Source organism: Eptatretus burgeri, chromosome 15 (assembly GCF_056783735.1).
Source record: "Eptatretus burgeri isolate ZD-2024b chromosome 15, Ebu_testis_v1, whole genome shotgun sequence".
NCBI classification, from domain to species: domain Eukaryota; kingdom Metazoa; phylum Chordata; class Myxini; order Myxiniformes; family Myxinidae; genus Eptatretus; species Eptatretus burgeri.
Window position 1 is genome coordinate 55888315 of NC_140975.1, and position 18024 is coordinate 55906338.

Sequence of the window (18024 nt, forward strand, 5' to 3'; positions counted from 1 at the left end):
GCACGTCGATCGAGTTTAGTTTTTTCAATCGTGGTTCAGTAGATTCTTATCCGTTTTGACCTACAATGAATAGGATACAGGTTCACTTAAGTGACCCAGCAGTATTAGTGGCAGAGGTTTTGCACTCTACCGAGTACTCCCCCTCTACTTTTTTGTTTGGAAAAGGCTCACTTGGCTGCACCTGGATTGGTTTGAGGGTAGTGGAGTAGCAGCTGAAATGCAAATCCTATCCAGATTCCTTCTGATGACTTCATCTTTGCTTTTTGCTTGTTCGGGTTCCTTCTGATAACTCCAACACAGCACCTATTTTATTTGGTCTTCCATTTGATTTGAATTTATTTTAATCCCATTCTAAATTCAATTGAATAATAATGAAAACGTCATTGTTCAGGGTCAGGTGTCCGATCAAAGTGTGGTTGCATCAAAGCGGGACGTCTTGGTACCCGGTCATCAGTGCCAGCAATTATAAAGTACTGCAGTTCTAACTCGAGGGGGAGCACTCGGTAGAGTGCAAAACCTCTGCCGCCAATACTGCTAGGTCACTCAAGTGAACCTGATATCCTATTCATTCAATTTGACGTCAACAGTGCTCACAGAGTTATAGTTTGCAACTTTCCCTTTTACTTTTAACTTTTACATACTCAATTCATTCGTCATAACTAGATTCCTTGAGACAGAAATTGATTTTACGTGGGTATATCCACTTGAAGTTCCAAAATCAGCCGCAATGATAATTTTGGCATGTTTTTTTGTTGGAAATCACTTAAAACATGTAGAAATGCAAAAAAAATCGAAATTTTGTTGAAAAAAAAGTTGCAAAAAATTTTTTTTTCTCTAACAATTTTTTTTTGGGAGGGGGTTGGAAATCACTTAAAACATGTAGAAATGCAAAAAAAATCTAAATTTTGTTGAAAAAAAAGTTGCAAAATTTTTTTTTTCTCTAACAATTTTTTTTGGGAGGGGGTTGGAAATCACTTAAAACATGTAGAAATGCAAAGAAAAAATTCAAATATTTTTTTCAAAATGGCCGCCATAGCGGCCATATTGGATTTTGGACCAAGTCCAAAATCTAATGGCATGATCCTTGGACCATACCTAATCCACCCACTAAGTTTCGTAGAAATCCGTCGAGTTTTTCAGTAATACTGTTCACAAACAAACAAACAAACAAATAAACCAATGTCACCCGCAGGGTGACCCGTATCTTGCCAAAAGGTGACCACGTGTGACTTCTTTAAGGTCACACTGAGGTGAACAGAGCTGCTATCCACCAGGAGCGACTCCTTGAGGAATATCTGCCTACGAGAGATTCCGATGAGAATCGTTCTACAGAGTAACCATGAAAAATATGCGTTTGCCTCATAACATCACCAAATGACGTCATAATGTCTCAAGCTTGACATATCTAGAAAGCACTCATCGAGGTGTTCAATTTGAGGTATTACACGATATGGTACCTAAGATTTCAAAATTTGACCTTGGGGTCAAAAACTTTCGACCTCCAGCGCTAACCATGAAGGTCAAGGCCGATCGCCACCAAAAATTAATCAGCTGAGCGCCAGACCATGAACTATATTCCCATGAAGTTTGAAGACGATCCGATCAAAATTACTCAAAAAATAAGGGTTTCGTCGACTCCCCTGATTTGCGACAAAGTGACCTTGGTCTTTGACCTTGACCTTCAAAATTGTATGCGCTGAAAGGGACCTCTATAGGACTCTGATATGCGAAGTTACAAAAATTTCCAATGATAACTGTGCTCTGCAGAGTGATCGATACGTGATTACAGACAAAAAAAAAAAACATACAAGCTGACTAACATATCTTGCAAAAACTTCATTTTGGCAAGATAACAAACAGAAAGGGGTGAAAACAGTAACCTCCAATCTTCGATGGCGGAGGTTAATTATGTCTCTTCTTAATTATGGAACACACCAGTACACAAACGCCACACAAAACAAATTCTGGGGAGGGTCTGCAATCTCTGATTGCTCTTTCTCATTTAAAATGTTTTTATTGTTATTACTTGTTCCTTTATTTCTTTTAAAATGTGTTTACATGCTGGAGAATTTCATTGTTATTGCATGGAATTTTTTATACTTCTGATTTGTGGTGTTAAACACGAGCAGTTTTACCCCCCCCCTCTCTCCTCCCTCCCCCATTTGGGTGGAATGATAAGGGTACAGAAGGCAAATTTGAAGTGAAGTACAATCTTTGCTGAATCTAATTTAGTGACTAAATTGATGTAATGATAATTTTTGGTTCTAAAGTGTTTTGCCAAGAGTACTGTATGTGACAAGAGCACCTTTATCAGTCCCCTAACGGTTTCACCGGAGGGGACTATAGGACAAAAAGTTTGCTCTCCGTGTGATGAAATCAAGTTTGAATGTAAAACGTATGTTCATGCTATCCCCATGTCTTTCCTCATGCATATTCATGTTTTTTCCTCATGCATATTCATGTTTATCCTCATGCATCTTTATGTTCCGCCCATGTGTTGCGTTATCTCCGCTGCAGAGGGCATGCGGACTCTTCCTCAGTCTGGCGAGACGTGTGGTTTTGTGAAAAAGGCACGGTTTTTATCGACGTACTTGTAGTATTTTAAATTAAAGAAAAGGTGATATGAAACTCTGCAAGTGTTGGTTAAACTGCCTGTACTGGAGCATTCTTATTCAAGAGTTGGGACATGTAGGCCATTCCAGGATCCATCTATCCATCTGTCCCAACGGTGGTTTTTCAGACATTTTTTCTGACACCCTTTAACATATTCAACTGAAAGTTGGTACATGACTTTATTATGATAAGGTACAGAACAATTTCGAGTTTCAGGGATTTTCGTCCATTTTTCACAGCGTTATGCCCTTTTAGACTAAGAAAATATCACATTATACATGGGTGCATCATGCAGTACGAGAATGCATTCATGCAATTCAGCTGCCCTGACTCCACCCGACTGGTTTGCACCCATTGGCTGGACAGCTGCCCTGACTTCACCCCAATTAAATTATGTGCTGCCATTGTACGGGGTAGCACTGTTCGGCAGGCCTCGGGCCTGGTTGTTAGTCAATGGCCCAGTGCAATTGGAATGATCCCAGGTATATAACCATGATGTATTATATATATATATATATATATATATATATATATATATATATATATATATATATATATATATATATGCATATAAGCTGTACACATGTTTTTGCTTCATGTATGTGCATCGGGTTATCCATACAAATAAATGTCAATATGCATGTGTGTCAGTGTGCCTCCTCCTTAACTCCAAAACCATGAGACCGAGCAGCCTGAAACTTTGCATGCATACTAATGGAACTCCAAGGAAGTGTATGAATGAAAATTGGGTGTTTGGTTTAATTGAAACACCCCTTTGGAAGATAATTACTGACCTCATTTAATTATAGCCTTTTTCAGGTGATCTTCAGCCACCTTGCTCTCTGAGGTCTTAAGGAATATCCTGGATTACCTCACTGGGGTCTAAAGCTACCATGTTTTTTGGCCTGCTCAACCCTGCCTTGGCTTGGAACAGGCTGCAACGATTTCTTAACGATAAAGTGTTTTTTTCCACTTTCCTCACTCATATTATCGAATGCCTGTTCATCATAGCTACAAATCGCTGGGTACATTTCAATGCTTATAAACGCCCAGAGACGCCAGCGTTCGTGGCTTTATTTTATTTCTGCATATGCCATAACATCGAGAATCTCTTAAACTAAGCTGGATAAAAAATTTAAGCTCCAGACTTGAACTTAGCAGCAGTTCTGACTCCTAAAAAAGTGTTCATTTGTTGAATTTGGACATTGCTTGGGTATCTCCAGGTGTTTAATGTGACGGATCATTGCTTGCCAAGCCAGCCATTCCTCATGAACCGTTTCGTTGGAGTGCTTAAGCCACTTGGCGAGCACTCTACAATTTATTCACTGTCACTGAATACTGTTGCGGGCCGGGGGTCCAGTGGTGAGAACGACCACTAGGTGGGGAAGGTTTGCGTCGTCCCCCACCAAACTCCCCAGAATTGTAGGCTGTCGCTCGGATAACTGCGTGAGCCGGTGGGTCGTTTAACCGACTGTGGTCGCCAATATTTCAACCGCGTGACGTAGGGATATTTTGTCTAGATCCAATGTACCAAAGTAACCATGTGGTCTCAGCTACCGGGGATCCACGCCCACGGAACGCCTGGCCGAACCGGATTCACACTACCGGCAGCGGTAAAATTACACCTACCGACTACCACTCTGCCACCCACCTTTCCGGCTCGGATGCAGTCGAGCGGGCCTGCCAGGGACGTCCCGGCTACAATTGTCCGATTACCGGGGATAAAACCCCGCCTAAACTCAGATCCGAACCATGCTGGATCAATTCAAGAAAGGACGGAAACGGACTAGGACCATTTCTGTGATGATTTATTTACAGTAAATGAAGACACAAAGCAAGACTTGACTCGAATATGCAGGCAAGGAATATTTACAATGATCCAAAAACACTTATTCAGTTCTACTTAAAGACGGGCCCACACGCAGACACACACAAATTAAAAGAAACCCAGAGTTCTTTGTTGGACCCTTGCAGCCGAGGAGAGAGACAAGCTGGGGGTCAAGTTCGGATGGGTACCTGGCCGTCAGAGAGGGGATACTCCATGCTGTGGCACCTGACAATGGTCGCTGGTTTGATCCCCAGTCGCACGTGTGGGACTTGAGGTTCATGGCAGAGCTCGGGTGGTGAATAGCCAGGGTCCACGGAGGGGGGTCAGGGTCACTCTTTCCTTCCTTGTAGAGGGCCAGCAGAGACACGTTCACCACCTCGACGACCTTCTGCTCAACGAAAAACCCTTTCGTGACAGCAAAAACCCATAAAAAGTCTGCTCTCAGAGAATGCTCGGGGATTTTATGGACCTCCCTCAGCGGGGATGGGATTGGTGAACACACCTCGCTGTCCGCCTTTGATTGGACAGGGTCCCACAGCATACCTTTCTGGGGCAGGGTTTCGGCCTTGTTTGGAGAAAGCCGATCCTCCCCTCCTCGCGTGTTCGAGAAAGGTCGTGGTGGTGAAACTGCCTCGAACATCCTCGGGAATCCGTCTCAGGCAAAGGTGCACTGTGGCCCACAAACTGAGGGCTGCAAGCACGATGGTACCATGGATCGTAATGGGCCGAGGGGTCATGCAGATGGGATGGTTGTTAGATGTAATGACCTAACTAAAAAAAATCGCAATGCACGCCTTTGATTCTCCCACTAGACAAAAGGAAGGGGATCTGACTACTCACATACTTAACGACATAACTGACTTTTGGGACATCTGTATGTTGAATGCTTATGGTTTCCAGATCCGTAACAATACTTTATATCGATCGACTTGAACAAAGGTCAGGGACACTCACCTGCGTTGGCCACCTGTTGTTCCCAGGTGCACATGCGGTGGCTGGCTTGCTGAAAATGTGAGATTTTATTTCCCACGATGTTTCCCCTTTTTGTATGATCTTCCAATATATGACCCATCACTTAGGCATAGATAAATACAACATAGATAAATGTTGCGGGCCGGGGACCGGTGGCGAGAACGACCGCTAGGTGGGGGAAGTTATGTCGTCTCCCACCAGACTCCCGGAATTGTAGGCCGTCGCTCACAGATAACTCCGTGAGGCACACACAAAGGATAACTCGCTTAACCGACCGTGGACACCAATACCTCCACCATTGTAGCGTAGGGTCTTTTTGTCGAGAACCAATTTTAGTACAGCGGATAAGCACAATAATTGTGCGTTTTATGAGAAAAGCATGAATTCTCTGACATCGTTGGTGAATACCATAAGGTTTATTTTCAGGTGTGGAGGGAAGTCAGATTTGACCTCTGAGGACCGTGAGAGGTCAAATCCAAGATGGCTGCCAGTCCACCGGGTCTAATGTTCAAACGCATTTAATTTTGGAACTAAACAGTGTAAAAAAAACATTTAAGGTGTCATTTCCAACTAAGTTTGGAATGGCCATTCGTTTGGTGATACTTTTGAGATCGCCAGGAGCCAAGGAAATGCATTTCGATCTAGGTCAAGGTCAAATTATGCTAAAAACTTTTGGACATTCTTTTGGTAAAGACAATGGATTGGAACTATGCAATATAGCAAAACTTCGCTTCCATTTTAACACTATAGGGATAATAATACAAAAAATTAACAGAATAGTCCCATGCTGCTAGTCCCATGAATAGTCCCATGCTATTTAATACTTTATTAATAGCAATGATGATGATGGTAATGGTAGTGATCAAAATCTAACAGCCTCCAGAACAGAAGCACAGTGCAGTGCACTTGAGCGCAGCTTTGGCACACTTGCACCGTCCAGTGCATCCTTTCTCACAGCGACAGCAGATCAATTCATGGCACGATTTTGATGTTTCGGGGAGAGTGGTCTAAAGCGGCTGCCACCCAGTTGTTTCCTTTGTCCAGCCCCAGTCAGATGGCTCTGGCATCTCTGGATCCAGGACCAATGCCTGGTTCCAACAGTTGGCCTGGTAGGAAGTTCACTTAATGTGCTGTTTGAGTGCTGCCTGGGTTGGAGGAATGTTCTCTAGAGTTCTAGACTTCTGTGTGAAGAGCTGTTTCCTGGCATCATTCACTTCCGTGCTCTCACTGGTTCGGTCGTACATCGGCACCACAAATCGCTCGAGCAGTAACATTGATCCTTCACTGACCTCACTTGGCATGCATAGGAGTTCATTGAAAGCATCATTCACCTCTGGGAAAGACTTCCAAGTTTCCCAGGCAGTCTTCTTTCCTCTTCCAGCGAATGCAGATACAGTGTCACACCCGGTGAAAGCATGAAGGACTGGAAGAGTCAGACACTGTATTGGATTCATTGTGACAACCATATCGTGAACAGCTATGTAAGGAAAGCTTGACCCGACACCAAAGGCAACCCACAGCTCATTAGGAGCTGTCTTGCTGAATGAAGCTACAGCCAGTACTACCACATCAGTATCAATGGTACGTATGGTCACCTTCTTACACCCCTTTTGAACAGCATCTGCCACATGCAGAAGTAGACGAGTGTCGGCCTCCTCCTGCGAACATGGGGCAAGGCAGGCCAAGTATGACTCAGCTGGAGAGCAAAGGACTCCACTTCCATCTGTTGCAAACAGTTCCTTGCCCTCTGATAGAGGAAGATGAACAACTTCACGTGACAGGAAAGCAAACAATTCGGTTTTGTTATCATCGCCTCGAAGGAAGTCCTTCCAGTTCTTTTGCATCGCAGTAGAAGGAGCCACTCTTTTCCTGGTGCCCTTTCCCCTCTTCTGTCTTGTTGAGGCTTTGAGGCTGGCGGGTAGGTATACATCCCAGACAAGGTCGATGCGGCTGCTTTTCTCAAGTTGAGCAGAGATGTATGGTGCAAACACTCTTTCTCCATACTCTTGAAATGTTCTTGATGTTCCCGGATTTAGCATTTGAACCACAGCTGCACCATCAAGAATTGTTGCATCAGCCATAATAACACTATTCTTTTCGAGCAGATCTGATTCCAGGCAGCGAAGTAGATCTGCTTTAACCCCAATCCGAATTTTCCCTCCAGTTGACAGAGCTGGCGGGGCTGCCTGGTTTTCATGGGAGAAGAAATTGTCCATGTCTCCATCTCGTGTTTGACAGGAGATGTACAGCCTCGAAAAGAGACCACAGTCACTCTTCAGTGCTGCGAGCTGTGCCTTCTGTTTTGACTTAATCTTGACTGGTGGCCTACTGAACAGTGGCAACTTGTTCTTTGCAAGTGTTTGTGTGATAGGCTGGAAGAGTGTACAACACCTTTCTCTCACAAACTTGGTGTGCTGCTCCTCATCAAGAGTCTCGATCCTTCTCACAGTTTCAGCCACTTAGGTGTCCACGATATCCCTTGTGTCAATGACTAGTAGGTCTTGACTGTGTTCTAGAAATGGATTCCCCATCTCTTCCAGCACTGTCACAAGTGCCTTAACCTGATTGCTTATTTTTTGATAAATTTCATCTTGGCCTTGACCTAAATTCATTTCCTTGAATTCTGACATCCTCAAAGGTATCACCAAATGAATGGGCATCCCCAATTTAGTTGGAAATGACACCGTAAATGTTTTTCTGCGCAGTCTGGTTCCAAAATTAAGGACGTTTGAACACGAGCGGCCATCTTGGATTTGACCTCTCACGGTCCTCAGAGGTCAAATCTGACTTCCCTCCACATCCGAAAATAAACTTTATGGTATTACCTAACTATGCTAGAAATTTCATGCTTTCCTCATAAAATGCACAATTTGTTAAAATATGAAGGCTTATCCACTGTACTATTTACCTAATTAACCACTTGGTGTCGTCTACCGGGGAACCACGTCCTCGGCACGTCTTGCTCGAACCGGGTCACTCTACCAACTGCGGTAGAGTTCCAACTACCGACTACCAATTCCGGTTTGGGTGCAGTCGAGCGGAACTGCCAAAGCCGTGCTGTCTAGGATGAGCAGATTAACGGGAACAAAGACCCGGCTAAAACTCAGATCCGAACCATGTTGGACCAATGAATGAAAGGATGGAAACGAACTGGGAACATTTCTACAATTATTTTATTTACAGCAAGAAGGGCACAAAGCAAGCTTATCGCAGATATACAGCAGATTTACAATGATCGAAAACACTTATGCAGTTGTACTTAGCAGACGGTGCCACACACACAGACACACACAGACAAAAATAAAACCCAGGTGAATTCCAAGGAACCTCGCAGCCAGGGAGAGAGACGAGCTGGGGTCGAGGCTCGGCTGGGAACCTGCACTTTGGAGGAAGGGGTGCTCCGTGGTGCGGCACCTGCCAATGGTTGTTCAGCTCGGCCCACAGTCACACGCATGGGTCTCGTGTCCACAGAGGAACCCGAGCGGAGCAGAGCGGAGTCCCAGGGTGGGGATCAGGGTTGCGGGCAGGACCCAGCGAGAGACCCGGTCGAGGTTGGGTGTCCTCGGCCGTTATCGGAATAGACCAGACGGATCGCTCCACCAACGAAGAACGGCCATGCACCACCACCCACAGACTCGTGAAAAAGCTCTCAGTCTGTCAATCCTCCTCATACACTGAACTCAAGACTCCAGCAAAACTCCAACGAATGCCCAGCGGATGCAGAACTGAACTGAGCCTTTTGACTGAACTCCCATGAACGCGCGTATCCGAGGGTCCCTTCGTAGTCCATCGACCTCCCTCAGCGGGGCGGGGCCTTGGTGAAACTGACGTCAATGTCCACCCTAATTGGACAGGGCCTCCATGGGTCCGCCTCTTCTGGGCAGGGTTTCGGCCATGCAGGGAGCCCGCCACGCATGACTGCACTCGCCAAAAAGGTACCTCACAAAGATTTAACCTCGGAAAACGAGAAAAAGGTACTGTGGTTCAAATAAGAGGGGAAATAAAGATTTTTTACCCTAACTATAAAAACATCGGAACGCACCCCTTCAATTTCCCACAACACACAAGGAGGGATTGTGTCGACACGTATACTTCATGGCATAACTAACTTCGGAGCACCTGTATGTTTGAATGCATACGGTTCATAGAACCGTAACAATACAAATAAAAATGAAACGTTTCGTTTTTAAAAGTTTCTTCAACCGTTTCGTGGAGTGCTTGGTGAAACCACTGGATGTGTGTTCTTCAAGCTTCAATGGCGATAGCATAGTTAGATACAGGAGGTAGGAAGGCAAAATAAATTACATGATCACAATGAGTAAAAAATGTTTTCAGTTAGTATGAAGTCATGAATCACCATATCACGGTAGGAAAGCTGAGAGGTACGCATGCTCGCTCTGTGTAGCCTGGGTTTGAATCCCAACCCAGCTATAAACTGTCAACCCAGTGCTTCTGAGGTGGGGTGATTCATCAATGTGTGTACCGTCTCTCGGATGGACGTTAAACCAGGTGTCACATCTGCCGGAATCCTTCACCCCTATTCCTCGCTCACCCCTCTCCTTCCCTTACTTCTCTCACTCCCTCACCCCTCTCCCTCTCTCACATATTTCCCTCTCTCACCCCTCTCCCTCTCTCACCCCTCTCCCTCTCTCACCCCGATCCCACCCCTCTCTCTCCCACCCCATCCCTCTTTTTGACCCTGACCTCTCTCTCTCTCTCTCTCTCTCTCTCTCTCTCTCTCTCTCTCTCTCTCTCTCTCTCTCTCTCTCTCTCTCTCTCTCTCTCTCTCTCTCTCTCTCTCTCTCTCTCTCTCTCTCTCCAACTGCTCCCCTCTCCCCCTTTCCCCTGCCATCCCTCTATCTCTCCCACCCCTCTACCTGCTCCCCCACCGCTCACTCTCTGTTGAGGAGACTGTGGCATGTCCGAATCAGATTTGGAGTGAGCCGGCAGAGGGGTGCAAAGGTCGTTGCATGTACGAGCATGCATTCATGCAGTCAGACCTTTGCCAAATAGATAGCGTGGATTATAAATGTTCCCGTCCCAGGACTGTGTGTGTGTGTGTGTGTGTGTGTGTGTGTGTGTGTGTGTGTGTGTGTGTGTGTGTGTGTGTGTGTGTGTGTGTGTGTGTGTGTGTGTGTGTGTGTGTGTGTGTGTGTGTGTGTGTGTGTGTCATTGATTGGTATCTACATATGCGAGTTTCAGAATGTGGAATGGAGTCCTCCCAGGGTGGGCTCAAAGTATCCACCTTCATTTTGGTAAGGGGTCATGATAAATGGACCAAGCTATGAAGTTTTCTGTTCTCAAAGTTTTGTTCCGAGGGCTCTCTTCAGAATAGTCATTGAGCCCCAGACAGCTTCCAACTGCAGTTCTTTTGTGGTAATATTCCCAGGGATGGTTTTTAATATCTCTGTGAGATTCTTCATCATCATTCCCTGAGCTCAAACTATTACTGGGTCAAGTTTGGTATTCTTCAGCTACCAGGATCTTTTCACTCTATTCTTGAGGTCTTGGTGTTTGGTCATTTTCGTAATTTCTGCATCATTTAGTCCAAAATCACTCGTATTAACACCTCACTTAGCAATGCCTTCTTCTCTTTTTTTGTACCTAGCTATCTGGTCGCAACGCTTTGTTTTCGATGTTCATGCTCGATGGGTTCATTAGGTCGTATGTGAGTGGTAGGTACTTCCATGTTTTCAGTGATTTATTTTGGTTCATGTTCCCACAAATTCTCTGGAAATGGGAGGTCAAAGTTTTTGCAGATGAGCCAGTGGATTACATTATAAACTCTGGTTTGTGGTTGTGTGTACAGTTGTTTTGACATGAGTTTTTGTGTGTGTTCGGTCATTAGGCAAAACACATCATTCTCTTTGCTAATGCCACCTCCACCCCTCACCTTTCTCTATTCTTTTTTCCTCCTCCCCCCCTCCCCCCCTTTTTCTCTCTCTCTCTCTCTCTCTCTCTCTCTCTCTCTCTCTCTCTCTCTCTCTCTCTCTCTCTCTCTCTCTCTCTCTCTCTCTCTCTCTCACCCCTTCTTGCACCCATCCCTCCCACAGTGTATAGCAACATTTGGTGAGGTGTCACTCTCCCCACCTCCCCCTTCCCCCCTCTGTTCCCCCCTTCCAACCCTCCCCTCCGTCATCTCCCTTCCGTCCGTTTTCTCCCCTCCCCTCCCTTCCCTCAGTCTTCTCCCCTCATTGTCTCCCTTTCCCTCCACTCTCCCTCGCCTACCTCCTCTCTCTCCCTCCCCTACCTCCTCCCCTTCCTCCTCTCTCTCCCTCCCCTACTCCACTCTCTCCCCTCCCTCTCTGCTCTCTTCCTCTCACTCTCTCTTCTCTTCATCTCTCTCCCTCTTAACATCCCCGTCAGCAAAGCGACGGGTTATGTTTCTTAGTTTTCATTATGAAATAGCAAAGCCGAGAAACGAACGAAAGAAACACAGTGGGTTAGAGACATTCAATTAAATGCGGTATGCAAACTGAATGGCTGCACAAAAGTTTCAAAAGCAGCAAGGGCAGCCATCTGAAACTTAAGTTCCAACAGCGTGCATTCCAGAAGAAACGATGCAAATCAAGTTTCTTCCCATCATGGTAAACTGCACTGTCAGTCACCGAGCAACACATAGTCCAAGAGCAAGCTGAGATTTCATTGACATGGGAACTACAAAAGCTTTGACTGTTTGGTGGGGTACAGGTAGCCGACCTGACCACAGAAACCCTTAAGTGCATTCAGTGGTGAGTGGGGAAGGGGGGGTCTTTCTAATTACCCCCAAATTCAACTTTTTTTGACTTGGTGCCTACAAGGCTGACACCAATGCTACATCGTGAGGAATGCCATACTAATTATGAATCTGAAACTTAAGACAAAATTTTGTGGTGGGAAGGTCACTTAAGACAGACACTAATTAGTGCTAATTATGGGTTTATTTGACTTAAAGGCTACAAGATTGAAACCACATGGAAAATGTTGAGTAAGGTCTACATATCAAGAATCACCAACTTAAGACAAGATTATGTGGTGGAAAGGTCACTTAAGACAAGGTCAAAGGTCAATTTGCACCAAATGACCTTTGATTCTACTTTAATTGACATAGAACCTACAGAACTGAAAACTGGTGAAAAATGTAGAGTTTGATATCTTCATCAATAATCACCAACTTAAGACCACCTTATGTGGTGGAAAGGTCACTTAAGACAAGGTCAAAGTCAATTCGCATTCAAATTACAAGGTAGATATTTAGTGACTTTCCATTCATTGATAATGTACAACACTGTGCATGGATACCAGGAAGTTAGCACACGTGGGTGACCCAAATACCTACTTTTTACCCATGCATGCCCCATATGAGAAGGCGGGAGGCCTCTGATAGTATAGCATTGGAGTCTATGATCAATCTCATGAATGAAAGCACAGGGAGCTACACGTTTTGGTGAAACCCATTGTTTTATATGTCTGTAATTGACGAAATCCATCACACAGGAGGAAATGTAGCAGCATTGATAATGTGTCCCTCCTTATGAGAATGCAGGTTGGAGGTGTCGCAGACTGAGAAAGCAGGATTGTACCGTAAGTATATTGCATATTATTCACTTCCTGAAGATTCAGATCTACATGTACAGTACATTGTAGGATAGATAAATATGTTTATGCTATGCTTTAGGGCTTCTTTTTATGTGAGGCTCACTCTGTGACAGTGCGAGTGCTGTTGCCAAAGTTTAGGATTTAATTTGCCACCTCTCTGGAGTCTGCCTAGGTTTTTTTTTAAATGCTTAACCCTTTCCAGCCAGAATAACTTTGTATGGTTACGCCCCCATTTCCTGAATAAGTTTGTGATTTTTACTGCATTTTGATACTTTAAAAAAAAAACTAATTATCACACTAAATTGATTGAATTTACCAACAAATCTCTGGTATCATTTTCTAGAATATTCATTCCCTGACAAAGTTTCGACAGTATGAACAGCGCTGGTAGGAAGGAAAAAATATTGTTCCCATGGTAACCAATATCAACAAAAGGGCTGCCAGATTAGTGAAATTTTGATACAGCACCCATTATTTTTGAAAAACACCAATATAATGCTGTAGTTTGCAATATACAATTGATAATACATCACCACCAAGTAATTTTGATGATAAAACAGGGAAAACTAGAGGGGGAGCACTCGGTAGAGTGCAAAACCTCCGCCGTCAATACTGCTGGGTCACTTAAGTGAACCTGATATCCTATTCATTGTAGGTCAAAACGGATCAGACTCTACTGAACCACGATTGAATAAACTAAACTAGATCGACGTGCATGTAGAAATGCCAAAAAAAAAAAAAAAAAATCGAAATTTTTTTGAAAAAAAAGTTGCAAAATTTCTAATTTTTTTTTTCCTCTAACAAAGTTTTTTGGGGGGGTTGGAAATCACTTAAAACATGTAGAAATGCAAAAAAAATTCAAATATTTTTCAAATAAAATGGAATTTTTTTGAAAAAAAGTTGCAAAAATTTTTTTTTTTTTCTCGAACAAATTTTTTTTTTTGGTTGGGAATCACTTTAAACATGTAGAAATGCAAAAACAAAAATTCAAACATTTTTTCAAAATGGCCGCCATAGCGGCCATATTGGACTTTGGACCAAGTCCAAAATCTAACGGCATGATCCTTGGACCATACCTAATACCCCACCAAGTTTCGTTGAAATCCGTCCAGAAGTTTTTCCGTAATACTGTTCACAAACAAACAAACAGACAGGGGTGAAAACAGTAACCTCCGTCCATCTTCGATGGCGGAGGTTAGTAAACAGGGGAAATATTTGTTGTGGGCAACATAACAAATATTCAAAACGATGATTAACCTCCGCCATCGAAGATGGACGGAGGTTACTGTTTTCACCCCTGTCTGTTTGTTTGTTTGTTTCTCGTGTGCGGGGTTAACTAGGAACTGTAACTTCACCTTTTGTTTGTGAAACAAAGAACGGCCAGATACTTTTAAACTGCAGTTACCATCATAGTTTTGAGAGAGTTGACATTTAGATTGACCTTTGGAATTGTTCACAAAAAGCAAAGAAGCCAACATATCATTAATAAGTTTAGCTACCCTTCTGTTGCACATTTTATAAAGTTCAAAGTGCAGGGTTTCTGCTGATAAGTGCTCTTTCGCCAGAATTATCAAAATACTTGCACAGAGTTTCACTCGATGGTGGAAATGCTCAGTCCTTGCTTGGATTGAAATCTATATTATAAAATGAGCCGTGTCAATCTGTCTTGTCATGTTATAACTTGAGAACAGACTAACGGATTTCAATAAATCCAACTACGCTTAATTCAGGGATCTCCTGGGAATGTTTGTGATGAATTTTTTTTAATTAATTATTATTATTTTTAATGGGTACATGGGCACACATGGTGAAACTGCAAACGCTAACTTGTAACGCTGGTTCTCCCTGCACTCCCAGGCATGACATGGAATCACTACTCACCTTCACTCATCTATTCCTCTATTTTTTCCCCACCCATGAAACCAACTTCCACCATCTCTTCAATCTTCTTCTTCCCTCTGGGTCTTCAAAACAGCTGTTCACCACCACCTCTAATCTTCAAACATCCAAAACCATGATCTTTTCTACCCCCGTTAATCCAACCTAAACCCACCTCCTTCAAATTCCCTGCTTTCCTTCCTGAAAGTTCCTGTAGTGTCCATCTTGCTTACCCCGTGTACCCCGCCCCATCCCTCTCCCTTCCACAGATCCACTCATGTCTCTGTTCCCCACTGTTTTTTATATCCCTCTCCTGCCCCTCTTTATTACTGCTCCCCTTGTTGTACGTTCTCTGGGTTTGAGTTAATTAAAACACCCCTTTTGAAGTGAATTAACACCCTTATTTAATTATATCTCTTATCAAGGCTCATCCTTAATCACCTCACTGTCCCTTGCAGGGGTCTTAATTCACCATTATTTTTTTGGCCTGCTGAACAATGCCATGATTTGGAACAGGCTGTAACAATTTCTTAACAGTTTCTTTTCACTTTCCTCACTCATATCATCGAATGCCTGATCATCAAACCTACAAATTGCTGGGTACATTGCAATGCTTATAAAAGGCCAGAGACGCCAGCGTTCGTGGCTTGATTTAATTTCCGCACATGCCATAACCGAATAATCTCTTAATCTAATTATTCTAAGCCACATTTAAAAAATATGTAAATTCTGTAATTGAACTTACCAGTAGTTCTGACTGCTAAAAGTGTTCTTTTATTCAATTTGGACATTGCTAGACATTCCGGGCGTCTCCAGGTGAATGGTGTTTATATGACCGATCGGCGATCCTCTTGGAGTGCTTCAGCCACTTAGCAAATTATTCAACGTGCTAAAGCCACTTGGCGAGCTTGGTTTTATCGTTTCCAAGCCATGGTCATGCACAGCAAAGGTATTCGCAATGTCACTGAATATTTTGATCGACTTGAACAAAGTTCTGGCCCTACTCGCATGCATTTGGCCCTGGCTTGTCATGCAGTCCCCCGTGCTGTGGCTTGCTCACTGAAAATGTGCAATTTTATTTTGACATTTCCGCTTTTTGTATGATCTTCTTTCATTATGTTATCCATCAATTTGACATAGATAGATACAGTAAATAATACAAAAATTAAACCTTTCGTTTTTAAGTTTATTTCAACCGTTTCATTGGAGAGCCTGCTTAAAGCACTCTTCAAGCTTCGATCTTTACAAGCTTCCATGGCGATACTGCGGTGCAGTTCTCCGTGGGGACATCTCCGGAGTTAGGAAGGCAAAATAAAATAAATGATTGCAATGAGTAAAAAAAATGTTTTCAGTTGATACAAAGCAATGAATCACATCACGGCAGGATAGCCGAGAGGTATGGCTGATCGCTCTAAGCTGTCTTGCCTAGGTTTGAATACCGACCCAGATATAAACTATCATCCCATTGTTTCACAGGTAGGGTGATTCATCATTGTGTGTGTCATCTCTCGGATTGACATTAAATTGGACATCACATCTGCTGGAATCTCCCTATCCCCCTCCTCACTCTACCTCCCCTCACTTTCCTGTCACCTCTCTTCCTCTCTCACCTCTGTCCCTCTCCCTCCCCCATCCGTCTCACCTCTAGCTTTCTCTCCCACCCCTCTCCCTCTCTCTCCCTCCCCCTCCCACCTTTCCTCTCCCATTCCTCACTCTCCTACTCTTCTCCCTCTCTCTCTCTCCCACCCCTCTCCCTCCCCCTCATCCCCACCCTCTCCATCTGTTCTGGGGATTGTTAAGGATTGATGGTTTAGTTTTGAATTTAAAATGGCTTCCCCAGAGAGTAGCATGCACAAATCAGATTTGGAGTGAGCAAACCAGAGGGATGCAAAGGTCACTGCAGGTGCGAGCACGCATGCATGCAGGCACGCCTTTGTCAGGTAGATGGCATGGGTTTTAAATGCTCCTGTCCAGTTTTATATAGAACCTGGTAGTTAAACAGAAAATGTTTCTGTTTGGCTGCATTTTATTGCTACTTGCTTCCCTTACCATCACGCTCCCTTCCCTTCCCCTCACACTGTCTTCCCTTCCCCTCATGCTGCCTTCCCCTCCCATCACACTGCCTTGCCTTCCCCTCATGCTGCCTTCCCCTCCTATCATACTACCTTCCTTTCCCCTCACACTTACCTCCTCCCAAATCCCCTCCCCTCTCCATCCCCCATGGACATCTCAGGGTGGTCTCCGTGTGCTGTGTTAATGTACCCTATTTCGTTCAATCCTGTATTGCCCCCCACCCCTCCCTTCTCCACAAGTCCCATTACCAAATGCAAGTCAAGAACCCTTCCCCCTCAAACCCTCCCCCACTTCCCCCTCCTCCTCATTTCCACACCCCTCCCAGAGTGTATGCGACATTTAGTGCAGCATCACTCTCCCTGCACCCCCCTTGCTCGCTCTTTTCCCCTTCCTTGCTTCCCCAACTGTCCTTGCTCCCCCACCCCTCCCTCCTCTCTTCTCTCTCTCTCTCCCCTTCCTCCTCTTTGCTTCCACTCCCTCCTCTCTCTCTCTAACCCCTCCCTTCTCATTTTCCCTCCCCTCTCTCTCCTTCCCCTCCCTCCTCTCTCTCTCTATCTCCTTCCCCTCCCTCCTCTCTCTCTTTCCCCTCCCTCCTCTCTCTCCTTCCCCTCCCTCCTCTCTCTCCTTCCCCTCCCCCTCCTCTCTCTCCTTCCCCTCCACCCCTCTCTCTCTCCTTCCCCTCCCCTCCTCTCTCTCCTTCCCCTCCCCTCCTCTCTCTCTCCTTCCCCTCCATCCTCTCTCTCCTTCCCCTCCCTCCTCTCTCTCTCTCCTTCCCCTCCCTCCTCTCTCTCTCTCCTTCCCCTCCCTCCTCTCTCTCTCCTTCCCCTCCCTCCTCACTCTCTCCTTCCCCTCCCTCCTCACTCTAAACTTCCCCTCCCTCCTCTCTCTCTTCCTCTCTCTCTTCTTCCCTTCCCTCCTCTCTCTCTCTCTCCCCCCTCTTTTATTTTTGACAGACAGACAGATGGAAGGACATAACAGATCAGGCCCCCCTAACAAACGGACGCAAACGTGGTCAGACGGAATGAAAACCCGTCATTCTTGTTCCAAAAACAGCTAAAATTTAAGAAAAAGCGGCCTAAATT

General features: G+C 44.6%; 1 long non-coding RNA gene across 1 annotated transcript in view; it reads left to right on the top strand.

The window, feature by feature from the left end:
• LOC147012221 (uncharacterized) overlaps positions 1-17403 on the top strand; it is a 20827-nt gene extending 3424 nt beyond the window's left edge. The window contains exons 2-3 of the long non-coding RNA XR_015051517.1: positions 12890-12976; positions 14849-17403. This is a non-coding gene — a long non-coding RNA (uncharacterized LOC147012221). The remainder of the gene's footprint in view (positions 1-12889; positions 12977-14848) is intronic.
• The last annotated feature ends 621 nt before the right edge of the window (positions 17404-18024 follow it).